The sequence below is a fragment of the Chinchilla lanigera genome, unplaced genomic scaffold, assembly GCF_000276665.1.
Source record: "Chinchilla lanigera isolate Chin_1 unplaced genomic scaffold, ChiLan1.0 scaffold00011, whole genome shotgun sequence".
Lineage (NCBI taxonomy): Eukaryota > Metazoa > Chordata > Mammalia > Rodentia > Chinchillidae > Chinchilla > Chinchilla lanigera.
In genome coordinates, this window is record NW_004955412.1 from 24976611 (window position 1) to 24984825 (window position 8215).

Here is an 8215-nt window from a genome sequence, read left to right on the forward strand (position 1 = left end):
ATATTTAGTCCTATAACACATTTTAATTATTTTGAATGATGTAAGAAAGAGGATGACATTGATCTTTTTAGCTGCACTTCTTAAATTGTCTCAGACACATTTGTTGAAATAATTATTCTTTCTCAATTGAACTGTAATGACAAACACAATAATTGTAGGCATTATAGATGTGATTTTATTCCTTTGCTGTCAATTCTGTTTCACTGATTGATCTAAATGTCCATAGTATTAATAACAACACTGCCTGTTTTGATCGCTGTAAATTCATAGAAAGTTTTCAAATGGGACTATGTGAGACTGTTACCTTTGTTCTTCTTTGTCAGGTTAACTTTAATTAATCTGAATTCCTTACATTGTCAAAGGGAATTTTTGAACAGCTTGTTATATTTACATGTGACAGAGTGGGAATTTTCATAATGTTTCACTGAATTTGTTGAACAGTTTGTGAAAAATTGCCTTTTCTAATTGTTGAGATGTGTCTTTCATGGTCATGTGGTATATTTCTTGTTTTGGAGGACTTTAACCCCATTCAATAAATGTTTTGCATATTTAATTGCAATGTTAGATTTCATTTATTTAATTTATTCCTAAGAATTATTTTCCTTCTCAGGCTATTGCAATATGTAAAAATTCAATTGAATTTTTCTGTTAATATTTTTAGTCAGATAACATACTTTCTCAGATTTCAACTCTTTAAAGAATTTAGGCTTTGTTTTATGTGCCAACTGTAGTATATATTGTTAAATGTTCCAAAGTCAAAAGACTGTGTTCTGATAATGGTAAGTAGAATTTGCTTCTTCCTTTTTTTTTTACTTATTTATTTACTTATTCATTTTCAGTACGAAGAATCGAACTCACGACCCTGCACTTGCCAGGCAAGCTCAATTCCACTTAACTATATCCTTGCCTCCACTTTTTAATTTTAAAGAGAAAAAAATAACAAAACAACAAAGACAAAAATAAAACAACTCCAAAACAATAAAGGTACAATACATATTGTGAAAGTGAAAGAAATTGCTCAAAGGGAAGGAACAACTGGGATGAGGGAAAGGAGAAAAGAAAGAAAGAAGGAAGGGGGAAGATATATACATAAATACAAGGATAAGGATAAATATACTGCTGATGTCTATCAGTTTATTGAAAGGAACAATTAACGTTAATTTTATATTCCACCATCTCAATTAATTCTTAAATTAGTACTTATGCTTCTCTTTTATAAATCCTTAGATACTTTATAAACAAGGATGTGTGATTTCACATTAGCGATAGGTATACTTCTTTTTTCTTTTTTTGGTTTGGTTTTTTTTTCCGGTACTGGAAATCGAACACATGACCTTGCGCTTGCCAGGCAGGCACTGTGCAGCTGAACTAAATCCTCAGCCCTTACTTCTTCTTCCCCAATATGGGTGTGTTGTAATTTCATTTTATTTCCTAATGGTACTATCTAGACCCAGCAGTGTGATGCTGAATATGAGTGAGAGAAGTAAACATCTGGCCTTGTTCATTACCTTAAGGAAAATCTTTCAATCATTCACTATTAGGTGTAATATTGACTCTGTGTGTGTGTGTGTTGTCAATTTGGCATGAAAATACTTTCCCTGTAGTATTGTTGAGATGATTAAAAGTAAGTAATGAGAAATTCTAAGAGCACTTATTTGTGTGTTGAAGGACAAGGTATGAAAAAAAAAACCCTCTTACAGACTACAACAGAAATAAGACAATCCTGCCAGATATTTATTTTTATGCCCTATAAACATTCAATCTCAAAGTCTTTGACATTTAATAAGATGAGGAGCTGGCTCAGAATTAGAGATGCATCATTACAGGGAATACAATTTCGCATTTCACTGTCTTATGAGAAAATAAATACCTATCTCAATGTTTTCTTCTCTTTTTACATAGAATTACCAGAAGAAAATGGCAGAAGGGAATCATTCCACAGTGACCTACTAGATCCTTGTTGGGTTAACAGAGAAACCAGAGCTCCAGCTGCCCCTCTTCCTCCTCTTCCTGGGAATCTACTTGTTCACAGTGGTGGGGAACCTGGGCATGATCACCCTGATCAGGCTCAGTTCTCACCTGAACACTCACATGTACTATCTTCTCAGCAGTCTGTCCTTCATTGACCTCTGCCATTCCACTGTTATTACCCCCAAGATGCTGGTTAACTTTATGACAGAGGAGAATGTCATCTCCTCCCCTGAGTGCATGACTCAGTTCTTTTTCTTTCAAGTTTTGCTATCTCAGAGTGTCACATGCTGGCTGCCATGGCATATGACCGCTATGCTGCCTTGCTTTACAACATTACCATGTCTTCTCAAGTCTGTTGCTGGATGGTAGCTGCGGTGTACAGCATGGGTTTGGTTGGTGCCATGGTTCACACAGTCTGCATGCTGAGAGTGGATTTTTGCAAGGCTGACATAACAAACCACTACTTCTGTGACCTCTTCCCACTACTGGAGCTGTCTTTCTCCAGTGCATTAATCAATGAGGTAGTCGCTCTCTGCTTAAGTGCTTTTAATATTTTTCTCCCAACACTGACTATACTTATTTCCTACATCTTCATCATATGCAGCATCCTCCACATTCCATCCACTACGGGCAGGTCCAAGGCCTTCAGCACTTGCAGCTCTCACATCTCAGCAGTTGCTCTCTTCTTTGTTTCTTTAGCATTCATGTACCTGCAGCCCACATCAGTCAGCTCCATGGACCAAAGGAAAGTATCATCTGTGTTTTACACCATTATTTTCCCCATGCTGAATCCCCTGATCTACAGTCTGAGGAAGGAGAATGTAAATATTGCCTTCAAAAAATTCCTTGAAAAAAGAAATTTCTCATGAAAAAGTGTATCCAGAAAAAATTGCTAATATGGATATGTGTTAAGCAAACAGTCCAGAGAAATCAATATATGTCCATAAATCATGAGATCACTGATCCTGCCTATTTAAAAGAAAGGTACGAAGTTTAGGAATGGATTCCTAGGATCAGATGCATGGAAGTTAGCACCTCCCTGGGATGTCCCAAGTTCCATCCTGAATCATCTGTATTGATTATAAAACACTCCCCAGATTCTACATGATTGATTATGCTTTATATGTATGAAACACCAGACTTTTTAGACCAAATTCATTTACCTTTATTAGTGAAATATATGTACATTGTCAATATATTTTAATATTCTAAATATTTTGTATACTTATCAGTTTTAACTAATAATATCAGTAAAATTCCTAAAAGGTACTCTCTATAATGAATCATTTAACCCTTTTGAATATATGATATATAAGTGTGTAGGACTATATTTGAAGTCTTACTAAGTGTGTAGGACTACATTTGAAAATATGAAGGCATATGATGAATAATAAGATAGTTGCATTAAATGAGTGCATAACAATGTAATGGATGATAATGAGAGTAATAAACAGAACTTATTACACTGGAGATATTTTGACACTATCTGTGAAATATTCCTGGCTCCACAGTTTGGACTATGCTACTGCTTGTTTTTCCTGACAAATCTATCCCCATTTTCCCATATCATAAAGATCATGTTATAGTCTTTCCATCTACATTATATGATTTAAGACTTAGAAGTGGTATTCTTTTATTAATGCATACCTTGCAGTTATTAATTTATATGGAAAAAGTTTAAGTGGGAAATTTGTTTTCTAACTAATTACAAGTAACTATTTTTCATCAAATCACTATCAATTCTGTAAACATAAATTGTGTGCACATGTGCCTTTTTCATTTACTTGGGCAGGAAGAAGACTTCCATATAATAAATATTTTCTTCTCTCCTCAATCTAATTAAGCACCTATTGGTGCTTTTGAAATCAGCACCTAGAACACTTGAAGTGTCCTTCTCGGAGGTCCAGTTTTCTATCAGTCACTCTCAGTAACTCTTGGTGGCATCCATTGGTTGTCCAGCTCCCGTAAGTTCTCCTCCTGCTGATAGAAGCATCTGAATGATTTGCTCATATCTCCATTCAATAGCTGCTCAGACTCCTGGAGACCAGCTCTTTCTGTTTTATAACCACTTTATTCATTACTTTTCCGCTGTTGAGACAAAATACTTGACATACACAAGGTTTCAACCCATTGTCAGCTGGTCCCAATGCAGGAACATGATGTGAAAATGGCCTGGTGAAGGAAAGACGCTCACCTCACCTGGTGGGAGCCGGGAATTAGATAGTCAGGGAAGAGCCAAGGAGAAGATATTCATTTCAGAACACACAGCTCCATGACTGACTCCATCCAACTCGTCCCTAACTCCTAACAGCCCATTCAGCAAATATACTTATGAAGAGCCTAATCCGTTGATAATGTCAGTGCTGTCAGGATCCAATTGTCTTTCTAGGCCCCACCTCTAACACTGTCACGATAGGGATCAAGTCCTCAATATTTGAGCCTTTGAGACATCCTTCATATTTAAAGCCACTTTTAGATGATAGAGCACATATGTGTTCCTTCTGATGCCTCTAAGCATCAGAGCCTTCAATAAGATTTCATTAAAGGAACAAGCATGGGCATCAACAAAATAGCATCATGTTTACTTCCCCTCTCTATTCTATTATGCTGTGTCACAGGGCATAGCAAGAGGCTGTTGGCTGGCAAGGGGGTGGACTAGAAGGTAAATCGGGGCATCATGCCAGTACTACAACACCGTGTTGCATCCTCAGTCTCTTACTTAATTTACATTGAAAGATACCCTTGCTAAATTTCACAGGCTGACCTATAATTTACCTTCTTCTGACCTCAGCCACTACATATATAGTGTAAGCATATGCTACCACCACAGCTTTAATGCTTCTTAACTGAGCCAGACCATGTAACCAGGTTAAATTGCATTTTTAAAACCATATATCTCTTCCAACAGGCATAGTGCAGTACTTGCTTTATTCTCAGCTTCTCTTCAAATACACGGCATGAACAACATGATGCAAAGTTGCCTTTATTTCACCCTATAAAACCAACAATTACACTGAGAAGAGAGTGTTAATCTCTTTGAAAACCTGAAGATACTTGTTGGTTTTCTATGTACGGACCATTCTTATCTTCATGCCCTATCTTATTGTCCAATGAAACACCCATACATACCTATTTTTCTACCCATATATATGGGTACAAAAATATGTGATTCATGCAAATATGTGCAGATACTAATATTTAACACATACATGCATGTGGGTATTACACTTATGTCTCTTGTATAGTTTTCCCAAGGTGTACATGTATGTAAATTCTACTTTATTATAATAGTTACTGCACAAACATAATCTTGAAAACTTTATTCAAATTGGTGGGTGACAGATAGAAATAAGTAATTGTGAAAATTTTACCTTTCCAGGCATTTGTAAAAATGATGGAGTTGTCTGTTATTTCTGAAATCTTTTGGGAAATATATTATTAAAATATTAATAGAGACAGGAATTAGAAGCTTAAATAGAGAGGAAGCTTTACCAAAGCATGATAAACACAATGCAGCAGGAAAGCAAGCACAGAAGAGAACTACTATGAATATAGATGGCTTATCAAATACCATAATAGAGGAATACACGGAATCAGATGTTTCCATAACTGAAAAGAATGTGAAAGCATAACTTCCCTAGCACTGGAGATACACTGAGATAAGGTTCTTATGCAAATTTGCCTTTCTCTAACACAAGCATACATACATTTTAAAAAGAAACCAGTTCTTCCCTTCTGGTTAATGTTTCCAGTGATTATCCAAATAGGAAAAGGGTAGACTGAAGGCAAAATTATGTTTTACTTTCTGTATTTGTTATGTTGCCTTAAAACAAAAAAATGATTCCAGTGGCATATACAAGGTCCAAGGAGTGATAGAAAAATATGGTGAATGTTTATATTAAAATAAACTATTACACTAAAAATACATTGAGGATTCAATACAACTAAATATAGAGGACCCTCATTCAGAGCTACTCAGAGAAATTCAACTAAAAACATAAGTAATGGGAAGAAAGGGGAGAAGCATCCATCATAAAACCAAAATCAGTCTGAAATAAGAGACTCACAGATCAAGCAAACATAGATCCAGGACTTAATAAAACAGCCAGCCAGCCCACCCAGCTGCCAGTGTGTCACTGGATCACAGGCGAGGGCCTACCATACTAGGAAGCTTAAAAGGAGAACAGGAAAAAATGGATAGACTAAAATAGTGTGGTTAAATCAAGCTACACAGGATAGATTTGGTGTATGAGATTCCCCCAACTCTTCTGCCTTCCTCCAAATAGAGGATGCTACTGCCCGGGGGTAAATTCCACTGGATACACCAGAGTGTGTGAACTGCTCCCTCACTGATGATAGGCCAGCTTTTCTTTTTTTTCTTTTACTTTTCTTCCCTTTCCTTTTGTACACCAGAGCACTAACTGGAACCTCTTGGACAGCATTAAAGACTACAGGGGCATGCAGCGAATGGAACAGCTAATCCTTTCCCTGTGACCTAGAGAGATACAGGAATTAAACAGCCTTGTTCCGTGGGAGTGAGGAGCCCCAATACATTGGAGATGGGTGGTGGTAGTGGTGGACTTTGTAAAGCAATGAGTAGGATGTTAGCACTCCCCTCTTGGTAGAGGAGTAAGAATTAGGACTGAGTTGCGTTGTATAGCATCTGCAGGAGCAAAGGTTTAGACCACATCACAGCATCCCAACCCACCCTGCAACAAATGACCTGAGAGGACAGTGACATGCCAGTGGAAGAGGAACACAGGAGGCTGTGCAAAGATCAGGAGAAGCCAACTACACACAGGACTGGGATCAGCCTCATGTCTCTGTCTGAGGGCAACATAGCAACTGGAGAGAAATGCCAGAAAAACAGGGTAAAGAGTGGGCAGGCCACTAAGCAACATATAGAAATTACTGGCTGAAGACTCTGGCTCCAGGCTCCCACATCTGGAAGCCAAGATAAGTCCCACATCCAGCACAAAATCTATTGCAGGTTGGGCAGGGTTACCTCATAGTTTTGGGATCTCAGTGGATACCAGAGGAAGTTTGTTTTTTCTGTTATGCATTTTATTTGATTTTTCTTCTTTCTTTGCTGGTTTGTTTCATTTTCTTTCTTAAGGTCGTTTACCTATATTATTGTTCTAATTTTTGTCTTCTTTCTCACTTTCCTCCATTATTTCTCTTTATTTACTTACATTTTTCTAGGAATGAATAGTCTTTCTAATCTATCTAGTTAATTTCACTAATCCCTTTCTCCCTTGCTTACTCCTTCATTCTTTCTCTTCTGCCTTCTTCTCTAGTTTTCCAAAACTTGTGCAATCATCCTTTGTCCTCCAGCCTCACTTATACCATATTTCTCTTCAGTTATCTTTTTTTTTACTGTAATCAATTTGTTTACTTAATTCTAAAGGGAATCATTAAAAAAGAACAATAGCAAAATACAAAGAAAACAAAGCAAAGACATTTAAAATGATATGAGGTTTCAAACCAAATGATAAGGATTAACAGTATTTGTTATATTATATATTTTTACCTTCAACCAAGTTGCTTGAATTACCAAATGTAAGAATGCAAGATTTATCAAATCATTAAAGAGAACAAGAAAATAATAATTAAAAAAACATTAGATACAATACAGAGTTTCACTAGACAGGATGATATTTTATCCATTATCTCTCTTAAATTTCCCCAGCACAGGGTAAAACCACTCTACCAAGGGAAACACTTGGCATACAAGCTCCTAATTTATGATGGGTTGTGTTATATAATTATAGATGTTGCTTCTATAGTTAAATGTGCCAAATTAATAGTTACCAGATAGTTTTTTCAGTTTCTAAGCTGTTCTTAATGTCACTGTTTGTTATTACTAATTGTACTATTTGAGGAAGGATGTCATATTTGTTGTAATCAGTTGTTCTCCCTTCTGTAACTATACTGGGACGCTCTGGTGTAACAACTGCACCATAGCCCACTACCAAAAGACTTTTGGCTGAGCCAAATAGATACTAACCTTTCACACTTAATAAATTGGGATGGTAAGATTTTGGAATTAACACAAAACCAAGCATGTCCTACAAACAGAAGACATCCCTGAAGAACAGATATTTCCTAGGGAGGCCTTGATATTAGTAATAAATCTGCTAACGGCAAAAAAATACAAGAATCAACACACAAAATAATAAAAATTTTAAAAATAGAAAATGACATGACACAGAAGCAAAATGCAACCTTAGCCCTCCAGCCCTCT

General features: G+C 36.4%; 1 pseudogene; it reads left to right on the forward strand.

The window, feature by feature from the left end:
* The first annotated feature begins 1914 nt into the window (after positions 1-1914).
* Positions 1915-2840, forward strand: LOC102026622 (annotated as a pseudogene).
* The last annotated feature ends 5375 nt before the right edge of the window (positions 2841-8215 follow it).